The 6,807-nt window shown below is 37.9% G+C and overlaps 1 pseudogene; it reads right to left on the bottom strand.

The window, feature by feature from the left end:
* Window positions 1–1,101: 1,101 nt before the first annotated feature.
* On the bottom strand, window positions 1,102–1,219 carry LOC124555760 (annotated as a pseudogene).
* Between the last annotated feature and the right edge of the window lie 5,588 nt (window positions 1,220–6,807).

Raw genomic sequence — 6,807 nt, 5'->3', positions numbered from 1 at the left:
GTGCCGTTCTATATCACGCCAGCGTTCGGTGGTGACATGTGAAAAAGCAACGTGCCGTAAGCCTAGTTTACAGGATGACATTGGGTTGCGCCACTCGTTGCTTGGAATGAGTTGCACTCAAATGGTTTCATATTTTACTGTAGACACGGCGAAACCAGCATATACATCAGTTTGTGAGTTCCTGAGTCTTGTCTGAAATGAAAGTTTTGGCAGCTGCACGTCGCACGAGTTGTGATTTAACGCTTGTTGCGTGGAATCGCTGCATAAGAAACGTGTTTCGATTCGTGACTGGATGAAGAAAAGACGTCAGTTCGGTTGGTCAGCATCCTTGCTGAAATAATTTGTAATGGAACATCCAAGAAGTTCTTTTAATTATCGTAGAATGTCACCAGAAGTGTTAACGTTTCTTCTAAACAGAGTTAATTATGCGATAAGGAATAAAGATATTGTATTGCATGAAGCACTGACGCCAGAACTGAAATTACATATCACATTGTATGCAATACAATCAAGTGCACTCGGCATGCTATAAGATGCGGTTTTAGTTGGTGATGACGCTTTTTCATTAACACCATTAATTATCAACATTAACAGCAATAATTATCAACATTAGCAACAATAATTACTCGAAGGAGGCCGCATTAAGAAGAGAATGGTTTGCAAACTACTCTCTTGAAGAGAGATCTTTACAGTGGCAATATTTCAAAATTCTAACATATGTGAATGGGGAACACTGCAGCGACGTTTTAAAAAGATGAATATTGAATAAAGAAGGCTGCTTCTTGAATCTGTATAACCTTCCCCCTGTCAACAATATTCCTTAACAAAGAGTTGGCCAACTCCAACGATGGGATTTTAGTCTCGTAGACGATAGCATTGCCACAGCTAGAATTACATTTGCACTCCGTCTTCAGGCCACAAGTGGCCCATCGGGACCATCCGACCGCCGTGTCATCCTCAGTTGAGGATGGGGATAGGAGGGGCAAGTGGTCAGCATACCGCTCTCCTGGTCGTTATGATGGTTTTCTTTGACTGGAGCCGCTACTATTTGGTCGAGTAGCTCCTCAATTGGCATCACGAGGTTAAGTGCACCCAGAAAAATGGCAACAGTGCATGGAGGCTTGAATGGTCACCCATCCAAGTGCCAGCCACACCCGACAGCGCTTAACTTCGGTGATCTCATGGGAACCGGTGTATCCACTGCAGCAAGGCCGTTGCCTAGAATTACACTTGCTTGTATTTTTATTAATTCAGTTGTATATGTGCACCTAACTCAATAAATTTTGCTTTGCAGCTCAGATATTGTCGAAACATTTGTATTACAATCGCAGATGATGGTCTCAGCGGCAGCAATATGTTGCTTATTTTTGTAATCAGCATCACTGAAATCCCACAAACACCTATGCAAAGCATAGATATCCAAAAAGCGAACATTATTCTCTGTTCCCCACTTCATATTTCAGTTTGTCTACACTCTACTAACACACATAACCTCAAAACTAATGCAACTAGTGTCGCCAAAGTTGGAACACGCCGAAAGTGTTTAGTTTCAACAACGAGTTGCGCAAACGCGCGGCGCGCATGCGCAGTGGCCGGTAGCGCAGTTGCCTGGAACCTAGTGTCGTCGTGTAAACTAGGCTTTAGTTTTAGCAGTTTAACACTCTTGTTATTTCTCGCAACAAATCCCTTTCCTTGGCCCAGATACTTTTGTTGGGTTCATATTATAATGGTACAGTGGAAAATGTAAAAATGCAGCATTTGTGTGGCGTTCAAAAATGGCTTGAGCATTATGGGACTTAACATCTGAGGTCGTCAGTCCCCTAGAACTTAGAACCTAACTAACCTAAGGACATCACACACATCCATACCCAAGGCAGGATCCGAACATGCGTCCGTACTGGTCGCGCAGTTCCATATTGAAGCGCCTAGAACCGCTCGGCCACACTGGCCAGCTTGTATGATGTGCAAGATGCTGTGAAAAAGATAGTTTTTCGTGTTTCTACCACACTTACCACATTGGTTCGTGTGGCCTACATTTGTAGAATAAACAATGGACATAGTCCAAATATAGAATATTTGGTTTTTCATTTTTGTCCTAAAAATTAACTGTTATGTTTTTTTTTATTTTTTGGGGACTTCGAACGGAAATTTTTTTCACATTTCGGATTTTTATCTCATAATAAAATTTGCAATTTACCGAATCAACTCACTTGGGAAGTATTTTAATTTATTTCTTAAATATAATCTACACCGGTTGAAAATGTTAAAATTTTTATGTGCATTACGTCAAGATCTAATAAAATCGGTAATTTTTTATACAGAAGGCTATAGATTGCGGTGTTATAAAGCTTAAATTATGTGTTTGTATTGGTAGCACTGTCAACAACAGTATTGTATAGTTTCATAGTATAAATATGCGTTGTTTGTCGAAGTGACGATAAAACCATAAGATGGACAAAATGATTGATGAACTACAGCAGTATTCTGGGATGGCCGTTAGAATTAATACTGAGAATTTGTTGAAAATGAAGCAGGCAGCATGGGTTACCTTCTTCCACAGAACGTCAACTAATGAAAAGCCAGTACTCCACCTTTGCCCTCCTGGACTTGATTCATGGTGCAATTATTGCAAGCCCAGTACTCAAACAGTTCATTCAACCACAAAGATTCCATCCTAGCAGCAGTCATGGATATCATTAAACCTATTTACAGAGACCTGGCAAATCCTGAATTACCAAAGAAGTGTCTGCATAAAGAAGAACACAATGTTATATATAATTAAAATTAATTAGGATAATGTACTAAAAGGTACACAAAATTTTAACTGTGTAATGAAAAATTTGTATTTGCGAAAGCAATGGCTGAAGTGCAATTATTGTATTTCAGTAGACTCAGAACACACAGTTTAATGTCCTGTAAAAGTTTCATATTAATGGCTACAGTGGTTCCTGAAGTACAGGGGAGCCAAGTCACTAAATTTAACAATGTGTGGATAGTGCGTTCCAACTCCCCTTAAGCAACCTTTATTAACAATGTTTCATAAAAGCTCAATAACTAAGAATTTATATTTGAAATGAAACAGAAATTTCACATCCAATTTGTAATTAGAAATAAGAAGACGTGCATTATTCATAAAAATTATGATGAATTTTACAACTACGAGATGGTGGTATTACAAATAGCACGAAAAAACATTGACCTAGCCGAGGCTTGAAACAGCAATCCATGAACTTCACCCGATTATTAATATACTACCGATTCCGCTAAATACCCACTACGCTTGTGTGTCTCAACTGTATCAAATACAATCCCAAGAAGAACTTCAAAGTCGATTTTTTCTGTAAATTTCTGAAAAACGTTAAAAACGACAATTTCTCGGCATTTTTAGCCGTGTTCCACACACGTGTTTCACTATGGAGCAGGAAGCAGCCTCAGCCACTTTCATACTGCGTATTAACAGTGCGACGATCAGTGCACAACAGTATAGAGACAGTGACTGCACACGATTTTTGCAATAAAAACAACATGGCTAAAGCGTAATTAAGTCAACCGTTGGTGGCTGTTAATACTCTAGAATAACCTTAAAGTTTCATTTAACGTAATTAAGTAACAAGATATCTAATACATAAGTAGGACCTACTTCCAAGAGCCACCAGTGTACGTGTGCTACGTCGTCTCACCAACCATCGCGTTTGTGTTTGCTTATATAAGATTTATTCGTATGATGAACAGAGTATACATACGCAACACTGTATATTAACGGTTATCAACTGTGAACAATGTCAGTCATATTATGTATTTTCGATACATATTCATATCAAAATTTTCTAGGTTAATCATTATTTAGTGCAAACAGTGAACTGTTCGAAATCGTGCAACAAAAGCAGAATACCTGTGAACCTTGAAATGGAAAGACTCACGTGATAAATTCAAAAGCATCACAGTTTTTACTTGACCAGACAGGGGAAGCAGCAAGGATGCAATAGGCTTTCTTCAGTAATTAAAAGTAGCAGTTGTGTAACACGGGTGCATTCGTCTTTGAAACAACAAGTCTGCTTGAAGACATCAGAGTTTCAACAAAATAAATACAGTTTGAAAGCCAATGAGATACAAGTGACAAAAATGAAACAAATGCTTCTTGACAAATGAATTATAATTAGAAAAACTACATCACAAGAAAGGCAGGACCCAGGTTCCATGGATCCAGCTGCCATCTCGCAAAATGAGGAGGATTTTTTACAGCTAACAATGCTAGATCAAAAAAGAGAAGTAATGGTCAAGCTAGGTGCAGTAAAATCCCTAGTTCAAACTCTAAATTGTTTCACCAGACTGTATTTCTGTTTTATGTTTTGTTGAGCACTGGTTGAATACAGAAATATTAGAACTGACACATCTATCTCAGTTCAAATTAGCAGGCATATTTTGTAGAAAAATATTCAGGCATGGTCGTAGCTGCATATAGATCTGAGAAAATAAAGAATTCAGTAATATGACAAAATTTGATAGCTTATCCAGAGAAAGAGACATAGAACTGTCAATAGTAGAACTGTTAAATCAAAACAGTAATCATCTGCGTATACAGGTCACCTGATAGTGACACAAATTTTTTTTATAGTAATATGGAAGCGTAATTAGAGAATTTCAACACCCTGAAGAAAAATAGTTTCATACGTGGAAACTTCTGTGTTGAATTCTACAAACCCAATAAATTAAAGATGTAATCAAGGATCTACTTAAGTACTTTAACTTAAAACCAACTGTAACTAACCCAAATCATATAACTAGTACTTCTGCAACAACTACTGATCAGGTTTTTGTAAGCATTTAGAAATATACCTGCAACACACAAACAGCAAACACTGGTTTTAGTCGTCAACATGTCTAAATATTAACAATAGCTATTCCAGGAGACATAAACTCCCCCAAAAATTAGAGCTTATGTCAGGAAGTCAATGATGAAATTCAAGATTAGTTTCGTTCTCTCTTGAGAAGAGTAAACTGGAATGATGCTTACAGCTCAAACACAGTTAACAAATTTGATACATTTATGGCCACATACAAACACTTTTTTGAAATAGTATTTCCTAAACAGACATCCGTAATAAATTGCATGAACAGTCCAAATAAATGGATCATTGCAGGAAAAAAATATCATGACAGAATAAAAGAAAATTGTATGAATACTCAAAGCAAACCACAAATCCTGTTTCTATTGACCATTTTAAACAATATAAGCGAATTCTTAGACAAGTTGCATGAAAAGCAAAAAAGATGGAAAATGACAAACATATAGAAAATTTCAGAAAGAAGACTAAAGTAACTAGGAATATCACTAAAAAAATCAAAAAAGTAACAGGTACTACATCATTAGCCCACAACAACATGACTTCATGAAAATAACAACAGAATAACTGAAATTATTCAGGTAGTGAAGGGAGACGAAAATTTAATAGTCACAGGTGACTGGAATTCGCGAGTAGGAAAAGGGAGAGAAGGAAACATAGTAGGTGAATATAGACTGGGGCTAAGAAATGAAAGAGGAAGCTGCCTGGTAGAATTTTGCACAGAGCACAACTTAATCATACTAACACTTGGTTCAAGAATCATAAAAGAAGGCTGTATTCATGGAAGAAGCCTAGGGATACTGACGGGTTTCAGATAGATTATATAATGGTAAGACAGAGATTTAGGAACAAGGTTTTCAATTGTAAGACGTTTCCAGGGGCAGATGTAGACTCTGACCACAATCTGTTGGTTATGAACTGTAGACTAAAACTGAAGAAACTGCAAAAAGGTAGGAATTTAAGGAGATGGGACCTGGATAAACTGACTAAACCAGAGGTTATACAGAGTTTCAGGGAGAGCATAAGGGAACAATTGACAGGAATGGGGGAAAGAAATACAGTAGAAGAAGAATGGGTAGCTTTGAGGGATGTAGTAGTGAAGGCAGCAGAGGATCAAGTAGGTCAAAAGACGAGGGCTAGTAGAAAGCCTTGGGTAACAGAAGAAATATTGAATTTAATTGATGAAAGGAGAAAATATAAAAATGCAGTAAATGAAGCAGGCAAAAAGGAATACGAACGTCTCAAAAATGAGATGGACAGGAAGTGCAAAATGGCTAAGCAGGGATGGCTAGAGGACAAATGTAAGGATGTAGAGGCTTATCTCACTAGGGGTAAGATAGATACAGCCTACAGGAAAATTAAAGAGACCTTTGGAGAAAAGAGAACCACTTGCATGAATATCAAGAGCTCAGATGGAAACCCAGTTCTAAGCAAAGAAGGGAGGGCAGAAAGGTGGAAGGAGTATATAGAGGGTCTATACAAGGGCGATGTACTTGAGGACAATATCATGGAAATAGGAGAGGATGTACATGAGGATGAAATGGGAGATACGACACTGCGTGAAGAGTTTGACAGAGCACTGAAAGACCTGAGTCGAAACAAGGCCCCAGGAGTAGACAACATTCCATTAGAACTGCTGACTGCTGACTTGGAGACCCAGTCCTGACAAAACTCTACCATCTGGTGAGCAAGATGTATGAGATAGGCGAATTTCTCTCAGACTTAAAGAAGAATATAATAATTCAAATCCCAAAGAAAGCAGGTGTTGACAGATGTGAAAAGTACCGAACTATCAGTTTAATAAGTCACAGCTGCAAAATACTAACGTGAATTCTTTACAGACGAATGGAAAAACTGGTAGAAGCCGACCTCGGGGAAGGTCAGTTTGGATTCCGTAGAAATGTTGGAACACATGAGGCAATACTGACCTTACGACTTATCTTAGAAGAAAGATTAAGGAAAG

The sequence above is a fragment of the Schistocerca americana genome, chromosome 1 (assembly GCF_021461395.2).
Source record: "Schistocerca americana isolate TAMUIC-IGC-003095 chromosome 1, iqSchAmer2.1, whole genome shotgun sequence".
Lineage (NCBI taxonomy): Eukaryota > Metazoa > Arthropoda > Insecta > Orthoptera > Acrididae > Schistocerca > Schistocerca americana.
The sequence above is the reverse complement of the archived record's forward strand: the minus strand, read 5'-3'. Positions and strand labels throughout refer to the sequence as shown.